Genomic DNA, 6466 nt, shown 5'->3' on the forward strand with positions numbered 1-6466 from the left:
AAACCCCTCAGTAAATGGCACCTCATTGACTGAAGCACTATAAGAGCACTAATACTCTCTGCTCTGAAGAGCACAGCCCCAAAGCTGACCACATCACCCTCAACAGGGAACGAGCCAGGTCTCCACAACGCTGCCTTGTTCTATCAAATTGCAGGAACTTCCCATTGGGTTTTTTCCCTTTCGTGCTTAGCATCCTGCTTTCATCTGGCAGCATTTTAGCAGCTGTTTTCTTATCACATTAAACTGACATCGCTGAGAAAAAATAAATGTCTAATTCTTCTGGATTTCCTCAAAGTATGCTACAGGGGAGCAAATCTCTACTGAGCAATGCTGTCTATTAGCCTGAAACACAGGTTGTGTTCCTTAAACAAATACCTTTCCCATCCTCAAAAAAAAAAAAAAAAAATCAAATAAAACCAACCAACCAAAACCCCACAAAACTTTGTCACAATCTTCTACTCAAACTTCATCTGCCCCCCCAAAAATAGCAGGCCAGCCCTCCAGCCAGTGGCAGCACTGGCACAGTGCCCAGGAAAGTAATGGAGCTGCAGTGATTTAAGACAGTTAAAAATCTGACCTGGAGATGAGTCATGGGCTTTACTTGCTGCTTCAATTGCAACTAATTCAAAGGGTTTGGTTTTGTTTTGTTTATCTCTGGATGTGTTGTAAAGCTTCAGTCACTAAAGGTCAACTCCAACATTTCTTCATAAATATTTAGGAAAGCTCCTGAATATTTAGGAAATGCTTGGATGTATGAGATTTTTCCAGTATGCTGCTTCTTGGATTTGGACTCATCTTTTCTATCACAGTCACCCACTCTGCCTTCTGAAAGAGTCCATTAACCTACACATTGAGGCAGCTACTTTTGATCAAGAGGTGAAAAATCACAGCTTAGCTCTGAGCCTCAAAACACGAAGGGAAAAGAAAAAAAACAAGCCGGGAGGGAGGCTTTGGGACTCTTCTCCCTGCTGTCTGTCAAAGAAATGTGGCTCTGGCTGTTTCTGGGTGCCTTCAGCATTATGGTCTCTTCTCCCTCTGCTGAGCAATCCAAGCACTACAGAGAGAGACAGAGCTGCCTGCAGCAAGAGGTTCTTCAGTCGTGTCAGGATTACACAGGAACAAACTTTATTTCTCAGGCTAACAGCAAAAAAAAGTAAGAAACAGGCAGAGAGATGTGCTCAGCCTCCTGCTCCCTCCTTGCCCACAGAGATGTGAACCGAGCCAGGCTGGGGCTGCCGACACCGCGGCTCAACTCCTGGTGAAAGCATCTGCTGCCATGGGGAAACCAAAACCTCAGCCGGTGACCGACTAGGGAAACCCCTGGAGAAAGAAGGAAGCTTTTTAATTAAATAGTTTCCCCTTGCGGCCACACTGCCAAAGAAGAAATGAGACTAGCTGCTCACATGGCTTCCATGCAAGGCGCAGGTGAAGCCACTACAGCAGCATTTCATCTGCTGGGGCCATCACAGCAAATCTTGGCTCATCCCAGCAGTGGGCAACACAGCCCTGGATGTGGTCCCAGCACTGCTCTTCTGCATTCATGGTAATTCTCCAGCACACAACCCAACAAACCCTACGGTGCCCTTCAGACCAAGAGGGGAAATAATAAGTATATTGCCATAACCCAACACTACCAGCTTACCACTTTGCAATGCATTAGATTCAGGGAGCTTTCTGTGCAGGACCGCAATCTTAAAAGCATCATTAAATCAAAAAATAAAAATAGCAGAGCTCCAATCTCTGTATCAGATTCTAGGGTTAAATTGAATGGCAGTGCTGAAATTTTAGGAAGTTTTCACCTCCATGAAGAACCACTATCCTTCCTTGCTAAGCAGAGGAGCAGATAATCACCCTAGGGCTCCATCTTCAGTGAAAAATAAAATCCCCTATTTCTCAAAGACAAAAAAAATGAAAAACAACCCAATACCACATCCCTTTTCACTAGCTCTATCCAAATTCAACAGAACAGCAGCTAAAAATATGTCAGAAATCAAGGTGCGGGTGAAGAAAATGAAAGAAAAGGCTTAACACCAGAATGGCAAGATTTCAAGCGTGACCCATTGCCTGGTAATGTCAATGGGATCCTTTTGAACCCGTTCCAAACAAGTCAGATACAGCTCACCTGACGTGACTTGTTACTGAGAGCAGCTGATGGAAGTAGAGAGGAAGAAAGCAAAGAATTCACAGGGAAAACACACAGATACAGGAGTCATACCAGCCCTTGATCAGTGGGTGGGGGAAAGCTTTCTTCTGCTTCTTTTAAACATTTAGCCTCAAAATTTAAAAAAATAGCAGCCTTCCCAAAGGATCCGTCTTAAACCCAGGCACGGGGAGTATGTCAAAAGTAGCTAAAACCTAAGATTTTTCAAGGTTATCTTAGCAGACATCACAAAGTTCTTTATGGTGTTTAGTAACCTACTGCCCCCAAAAAAGTTAAGATGTTTTCAAACTACTCCAGGCATATTCAGCAGAAATCTGTTGTTAAAATCAATGAGAGACAAGCTGTTAGCTGTACGTTGTGCTGGAAAAGCTGCAGATGAAATGCAGAAAGCTCCTATGCTTTCACTCCACATCCAACAATACAAACATTTTCAGTTACCTCATAAATCAAAGTTTATCATTAAGCTGCACCTAAAGTGCTATCTCACCCAAACCTCTGGAAAAGCATCAAGGTAGCTGTTAATTATTTTTTTTTTTTTACAATCACTCAGGACACATTTCACAGGTGAAGGAACCATGGGCTGGTGCAAATCCTCTGTGACTGTTGTGGGGCCAATGGGATCGAGGCATCTGGTGGTGGCCAGAGACAAATGGACTCAGAGACTGATAGTGTGTGTGAGCTTTTTCACTGAGATACTTTCTACTCCAAGCACACCTAAGGGATTTCATGTAAACTGGTAACAGAGCCTGGGATTCGCACAAATGAAATAAAAGCAGGAGCAGACAATGAAGAAAGTTAATTTTTCACCTAGAGAACTGCAGTGTTAGAAGATTGCCCCGGAGGATTTAATCAATGAAAGTGAATCCTGTATATTTTTCTCCAGTATTCCCAAAATAAGTCAGTAAGATGCCAGCACTCCCTCAGCATAGAGTAACCATTTTCCAGTAAGCTCGAGTTAAAGTCTTTATCAAAAGACCTAAAGGAACACATTATGATTTCAGAGAAAAATAGTAAGCAAGAAAACAGAAACAGCAGGATAACCTTACAAGGCACAATAGGTTTTCAGAAAAACTTTCTTACTTCTTTTATTTCTGAGGACAAATAAAAGCAAATGAAAACTACATGAAACAGGACACTGCCGGTGCACAAAAATACCTGCAGCTACCCTGGCCTTTAAAAACAGCAAAACATCTGAAAAATGCACACCACCATCAGGCACTATCTAAAGGCATTTCCAGATCCAGAACCTCCTCTCCCATGAGGAAAACACACCTACTTGTCCATCTGCTTCATCACAAAAGCCCCCCATCCATTCAAGCAGCTCCTCTTAACCCATCACCCAAAGGATCTGTGCAGGACTATTGGGTCTAAACACATCACCCAAAATAAACAGCACCACGTTATATAACACACTCCTATTTAATTATAAACACCTGAATAAATGCCCCTGCCTGTCTGAAGGTCTGCACACCAGCTCTCTCTCTCAGCCAAACGACCTGTAGGCAGGGAGCTTTCTCAAGTCCTAAGTCAATTTACAATCCCACCTTCAGCGGGAGCCTGGATAATCAGCTTCTCTTGAGCATTAAAAAAAAAAACCACAAAAAACTCACTCCATAATTTCCCCTTTGTAATACTCAGTTTACATGCACAAACCAGAAGAGCTGTCACTTCTTCAGTTTTAAAAGCTTTAAGCAAAATTAGCTATTCTAAGCTACCTGAAAAGCAAAGAGGTGCAACTGAAAAACATCAGGGGCGTATAGTCCATGACTCTTCCAAGTGTTGGAAGTTTCCAGAAGGCACAGTAAGGATACAGTCAACATCCTCAGTGCATTCCAACACAAGAATTTCAAGGACTTCAAGGGGCAAAGACAAAGGTAATTTTTCTGTGGCAAGAAGATTATTGCAACACTTGTACCTATGCTAATAAAAGGTTTTGGAAACAAGGTTCACATTCTGTATTGCTGAGAGGTGATGCTCTGAAAACAGCTTTTACTACAAGGAATCTTGTCAGCCTTGTTTCAAAATAATGACCCTTATTTTTCCATTTATCAGTATAATTTCTTCCTCAAACTGGCATTCAAAAATATAGCTCTTCCTTGGGGGAGGAACAACACAAAAACATAGCTTGAAATACAGGAGCATATTCTCAACAGATATACATCAACACAAGAAGTCAATAAAATTATGCTAATTTATGCCAAATGAAACCTAACTAAGGTTTCTCTCCTTCGAGATGAGGCTGGGACAATTATGGTCATTTACAGCAGATGCTGATCCCTATCACACGGGGCACAAAAGCTCGTTCCCATGCCTATGGAATGTCACCAAGCAAACACATCTGTTAGCAAGAGGAGGACTCATTTCAGCACACTGATGTAGCAACGTCACTGGCTGACCTATTCTGCCCAGCACACAATGGAGAGTTGTTCATTTTTCTTTTCATTGAAACGCTATGCAAGTGTTGATTTAATAGTTCATTTATCAACTCCTCTGAATATTAAGCAATTCATTTTGACTTAATTTGAACAAATCAATTTCACCCATCCTTTCTCCCCTTGAAAAATGTGAATTACTGCCCAGGGAGAAGCTGTTTTAAAAGTTGACTTAAGAGGAAGCACTTAGCTCCATGGGCTTCATACCCTTTCATAGTCTGATATATATTTATACCAGACTTTTTTTTCCCTACTACATTTCATACCTGAAATTCACAAATGCTAAAGCAAAGACACTTCAACAAACACTCTTAACACTGCAGACCAAAAGGCATCTTCTACATTAGCTACTCCCTAAGAGGACCACCAAAAATCAAAGTGCATCGTCAACAACCGACAACCCTGCGAAATTCTGCAACACCAGGGGAAAGAAGCATCTCATTCAAAATCCCTTACTTTTCTTTGAAAGTTTGCATTACGGGATACATTTCCCCAGCGGGGGCAAAACGCCAATCCATGCAGGAAGCACCGGAGCTTCAGTCTCACCTGTAAGAAGCACCTCGCACCTCCGAGTCCGCATCCCGCAGGGCTCCCACCGCCCCGCTCCGCAGCCGCGCTCAGCCCCGCGGGTCCGGCGCAGCTGCCGGGACCCGCCCGCGGCACCGACCACGGGCAGCGGCTCCACGGGACCCGCCCGGGATGAAGGAAACGCCGCCGGTGCCAAAGCAGCTGCGCCCAACGCACCTGTTGGCCCGCGATCCCCGCCGCATCCCCCGCGGCTCCCACAGCTTTTCCCTGATTCAGCCCGATTTGTGCCCGTTTTCACCTGCTGCTCGCAGGTGCCGGAGCCCCTCTCCGCAGCCCCCCCCCACACGCCCGCTGTTAACATTCAGCCCGGCAGCTGCGGCCGGCCCCGCAGCGGCAGCCCCAGCCCGAGAGCCACTTCCAGGAGTCCGTTCGCCCCCCCTCAGACACTGAGCATCTCCCACAAAGCTCGGCCGAGCCTTCCGGAGGGCCGGGCAGCGTCCGCCCGCTGCCAAGAGACACTTTTCCCTCCGGGAATGCCAACACGGAGCCACCGCGCTGCGAGGGAGGGATGCGAAGAAGCGATGCGAAGGAGGGATGCGCGGGGGGCACCCGAAGGGCCGCGTCCCCCCGCGAAGGGCAGCGCCGGCCAGAGCCCGAAACTCCGCCAAGTCCGAGCGCGGGGCCGGGCAGCACCGGCCGGCCCGCCCGTGCTGGCACTCACCGGGGCGGGGGCGCGGGCGGGCTCGGCCCCTCAGGAGATCATGCCGGCGGAGCGCGGGGCCGGCGGCGGAGCGGCTGCTCCGGCAGCGGGGGCGCGGCGCTGCTCGAGCCGCGGCGCAGCAGCCGCGCCGCCCCCGACACGCGGCCGCGGCGCCCCGGCCCGCGGGGGGCGCGGAGAGGCGGGGCCGGCCGGCTGTGCCCACCCGGCTGTGCCCGCCCCGGCTGTGCCCGCCCCGGCCGTGCCCGCCCCGGCCCTGCCCGCCCCGGCCCTGCCCGCCCGCGCCTCCGCCCGCCGCACCCGCGGCACCGGCACCGCACGGCGGGAGCGTCGCTGCCGCCCCAGATGTGGGGTTTTTTTTTCCTCCTCCTTTCCCTCCCTCCCCTTCTATTCCTTTTTTCTTTCATCCTACTTTTTTCCTTTTTCTCCCTTCTCACCCCACTGTTCTTCCCTTTCCTCATTTTTCCCCTTCTCGCCATTCCCTCCCATTTTCCCACCGCCTTTTTCCTGACGCCTTTTCCTTTTTCAGCCACCCTACATTTCATAGAATCACAGAGTCGTTCAGGTTGGAAAAAACCTTTAAGATCAAGACCGTCGAATCCGACCACTACCCCAGCACTACCAAGC

The 6466-nt window shown here is 47.9% G+C and overlaps 1 protein-coding gene across 1 annotated transcript in view; it reads right to left on the reverse strand.

Moving 5' to 3' along the window:
• The window catches only part of SGCD (sarcoglycan delta), a 308053-nt gene extending 302191 nt beyond the window's left edge, over window positions 1–5862 (reverse strand). Inside the window, exon 1 of the mRNA XM_039559778.1 lies at window positions 5843–5862. The gene's annotated coding sequence lies outside the window, so the exon portion shown is untranslated. The remainder of the gene's footprint in view (window positions 1–5842) is intronic.
• Window positions 5863–6466: the final 604 nt, after the last annotated feature.

The sequence above is a fragment of the Corvus cornix genome, chromosome 13, assembly GCF_000738735.6.
Source record: "Corvus cornix cornix isolate S_Up_H32 chromosome 13, ASM73873v5, whole genome shotgun sequence".
Lineage (NCBI taxonomy): Eukaryota > Metazoa > Chordata > Aves > Passeriformes > Corvidae > Corvus > Corvus cornix.